Below are 4,177 nucleotides of genomic sequence, written 5' to 3'. Positions count from 1 at the left end.
CTCTCTCCACTCCTCCACTCCGCTCTACTCCTCCACATTCCTCCAGTGTAGAGGAGAAGCAGCAGCAGTGAGGGAGGGAGGGCTGGAGGGAGGGGACGGACAGGAGCAGGCTTGTGTGTTTACACCAGGGCTACTGAACTTCAGCGCTCAGAGCTAGACCTGCACTCCTCTCTCACTGTTGATTTAGTTTGTTCATTAATCTTCAGAAATACACAATTTCAGCTACGTTATAAAAGAGTAATTAGTCAACGTTCATCTAAAGCCTCGTTGAGCTGCAGAATCACTGCTGGAACGCTGATCCCTGTGCAGATCTCTGATTATGCTCCTGGAAAATCACCATCCGGTGCACCTGACCCAGAACTTTAGCAGCTTCCTGACAGTTCTCACTTCAGCAGAGCTGAACAGGTGACCTCAGGTGTGTCCTGCTGGTCTGCAGCGCCATCTGGTGCTGAACAACCAACCAATCTTTTGACTGATCCCATACCTTGGAAATGAAACTTCCAAACAGCCTCAATAATAACAACACAAACAACAATATTATTATTACTATTCATCATAATTAATATTAATCAATTATTACAATATAATAGAATAATATAACAGAACAGGCTGAAGAGGAGAGAGAGAGAGAGAGAGAGTACAAATAGTTGTCCTATAGAAAAGTAGGGCCTTTGGTGTGTGCGTGTGTGTGTGTGCATGCGTGTGTGTGTGTGTGTGTGTAGAATGTAGTAAATTATATACCTTTGTAGCAAACAGCTGTACAGTGTTCCAGTCACTCACACCTCACACACTTACAACACAGTACTGCTGGTTTGTCTTGCTGCTTTTATGGACTGCTGTGTGTGTGTGTGTGTGTGTGTGTGTCTGTGTGTGTGTGTGTGTGTGTGTGTGTGTGTGTGATTACAGTTTTATCCTCAGTTTATCTTTGCAGCGGTACAGTGACGTTCTACACTTCACACCTTCACACTCTGGGGGTCCTCAATGACGCCCCACCTGTTGTGTCACCCTGTGTGTGAGACTGTAGGTTTGTCTGTGTTTAGGTACATTCTTTATTTTCCCAATTCCAAAATAAAAGTCCTTATAAGCTTCCAGTGTAAATGTTTACCTGATCACATGACCTGCTGCTGCAGACTGCACACACACACACACACACACACACACACACACACACACACACACAATGGCTTTTTTTAGTTGGGGTTCTAGTGGTTCTAGTCTTTGGCTTTACTAAAGAACCCTTAACATCCCCCTTTTTACTCTAGAAAGGAACCACAAAACATACTTTCCATGATGCCATAAAAGAACTTACGGTTCTCCAAAGATGGGAACCAGTAGATGGTTCTTTTGAGAACCACTTTTTAGAATTTGTGAGATTTTTCTTTTAACGTTTTTAAAGGTTCTCCACCTTCACAAAGCTCTTTATTTTCTAACGTGGTTCTTCAGGGAACCCAAAGTGTTCCAAATACATGTCAACGATCAGGCCGCTCGTGCGTTAAGGCTGCCCCCTTGTGGCGACTCTGAGATCACCGGTGTAATTCACAGCAGCTGCCACCGGGTCGTCCCATTTCACAGCGCTTAGATCTGCGCCAGTCACTTTTTCCCACCCGTTTTCCGACAAAGCCCGCCCTCTTGCGCCGTGATTGGCCGGTAAAATGCGAGCTCCTGCACTATCATTGGCTAATGCTGCTGTGTCACTTGCTAGCCAATCGTAGTATCGGAGGCGGAAAGTATTGAACCAATCAGAGAAACGCGCCTTTAACGACCAGCCAATCTGTAGAGTAGGAGGGCGGGGCTTGCCGAAATTCAGGCGGGAAACAAAAAGGAAAATAAATAAATATATAAACAAACAACGGTCGCCGCAGCGGGTTGCCAAGGCGATAAGGCGTCAAAAGCGTCCAATGACAGTTAAAGAGTGTCAGGCAAACAGTCGCCCTGCCTGCAATGGCGGTTAGCCAAGGACTTTGCAGCACATCGTGAGGGGGGGAAGCACACAGCGCTTTCTCGCTATTCGAGCGATTAAACACCGTGAATATGACGAATTGAACGTCTTTCTCACGTAAACACCCTCACACGGCTCGGGTTAATTGTTAAATCGATAAGCCAGCGTCGATATGTCAGGATACGGATTGATTTACGGGTCAGGATTGACGGATTTATTTAGCCTGAATCCCATTAGCACGTTCCTGGTGGGTGAATGCGTAGTGCACATTTAGCTTTATACGATTATTAATATTTGTTTAAATAAAATTTGGCTCTTAATAAGCTGGATATGTTGACAGATGTGAGGATTTTAATGTAGTTTTATGAGCACACATCATTTCAGGAGGCTAAAGTTGTTTTTTCGAAATTTCCGTTCCACCTTAAATGGTGCCTCAGTTCCATTCTGGCGCCTGAGGCGCCAGAATGGAACTGAGGCACCATTTAAGGTGGAACGGAAATTTCGACTCGGCTAGTCTCACACAAATGCTTGTTTTCCTCTCAATGTGGGGTCTTATGCTAAGCTAACTATTTTATCTTGCATAAGAAACGTTATAATGGTTCATATATTGTCTAATAATAATTTTTAAATTTATAAATTAAAGTAAAACATTTGTTATGGATGAATTTCCCTTTTTGGTGGAATATACACCTGACGTCCCCACACTGACAAAACGACAGAACCTTCGTGTTTTTCTCAACCTGAGGTGATGGAGACCCCACAAGGCGCTAAATACACGCAAGCACACACACACACACACACATACTAAATCCCCACTGGTCGGGATCTACTCCACCGGGAAAACGGCTCCCCGCCTCTGCACCATTTTACTGTAATTAGCCTCCCGGTGCCCTGCGGGTAATTACGGTAACGAGCCGCAGCGGAACCGTAATGAACCGCAAAATCCCGAGCAGAGAAAAAAAGCCCGGGAGCTCGCGCTGTGGGTCCTGAATTGGCGCCCGTTGGGCAGCTGGGGAGGTGCGTTGACGGTGACACACACGCGCACACACACACACCCCAGCCCCCCGTTTCCCGCGCGTGTCACCCCCGGTCGCTGCCTCGCGCCTCCCGCGCGCGCGCCTTCCACAGTAATTTACAGCCAATGATCAGTAGGTGTCCGCATCGGCGCTTCCTCTCACCTCACAGCCCCCCGTCAGCCACACACACACACACACACACACACACACATACATACACACACACACACACACACACACACACCGGGAGGAGCCGTCTACCCTTCCGTCACCCATACCCGCCCCTGAGGACGGTGCGTCGTTGGCAGCGTCAATATTATTTATTATTCCCGTTAGGTCTCGGTGTTTAGCGCGCGCTGCCGCCGCCGCCGCCGCCGACGACGCTCGCGCTGTAGGGCTAGCGGTTATAAAAAACAGGGAGAGAAAAAAAAGAGAAAGGGCTCGTGCACGCGTGTGTGTGTGTGTGTATGACAGTGTGTGTGTGTGTGTGTGTGCGTATGTTTTGGATTTTCTTTTTTTTTTTTTTTTTTTTCCAAAGGGGGGCTGGTGGGTGGTCTCGTGCATGAACCGTATGTACGTGTGTGAGCGTGTGTGAGTGTGTGTAGTGCAGCCTATATGTGTGTGCGCGCGCGTCTTTCAGGGGGGCTTTTTCTCTCTCTCGCGCGCGCGTGCTGCCAGGGCGATGCTCCGCCGCGCTGAGGGCTCGTGAAGGCGCCGCGAGAGTCCGGTAGGTAAGAAAGCTCGTCCATTTTCCCTCCTCCTCCTCCTCCTCCTCCTCACCCCCCTCCCCCCGCTGTTTTTGATGCATGCTCTCTCTCTCTCTCTCTCTCTCTTGCTCGCTCCCTCGCTCGATCTCTGGCTCGGATCGAGCGAGGGAGAGAGAGAGAGAGAGTGTGTGTGTGTGTGTGTGTGAGAGAGAGAGAGAGAGAGAGAGAGAGAGAGAGAGAGAGACAGGCTCGGTCTCGCGGATTTAATCCGTCGCCCCTTTAATTGCATCCGCGGTGTCCGTCCGGCCTCGCGCGCGCCTCCCTGGTGCTCCCGTTAATGACCTCTGATCCGCGCGGCCCTGCCGCAGCAGGCAGAGAGTAATTACCGTAATTGATGCTCGAGGCGACGGTAGCGGGGCAAAACGGTGGGGGGTGGGTTGGGGGGGTGCAGGGAGGGAGAAGAGGGGGGAGGAGAGGGTGGAGGAGGAGGAGGAGGAGGAGGAAGGGGGGGGGGG

At 49.5% G+C, this 4,177-nt stretch overlaps 1 protein-coding gene across 2 annotated transcripts in view; it reads left to right on the top strand.

The window, feature by feature from the left end:
- The first annotated feature begins 3,115 nt into the window (after positions 1-3,115).
- The window catches only part of LOC140576704 (uncharacterized), an 11,349-nt gene continuing 10,287 nt past the window's right edge, over positions 3,116-4,177 (top strand). The window contains exon 1 of one of the 2 annotated variants that reach the window (XM_072696245.1): positions 3,116-3,682. The gene's annotated coding sequence lies outside the window, so the exon portion shown is untranslated. Of the gene's footprint in view, positions 3,687-4,177 lie in introns of both variants that reach the window. The other variant, XM_072696243.1, reaches the window with a different exon arrangement.

The sequence above is a fragment of the Salminus brasiliensis genome, chromosome 14 (genome assembly GCF_030463535.1).
Source record: "Salminus brasiliensis chromosome 14, fSalBra1.hap2, whole genome shotgun sequence".
Lineage (NCBI taxonomy): Eukaryota > Metazoa > Chordata > Actinopteri > Characiformes > Bryconidae > Salminus > Salminus brasiliensis.
Note: the sequence above shows the minus strand (reverse complement) of the source record. Positions and strands in the feature narration are given on the sequence as shown.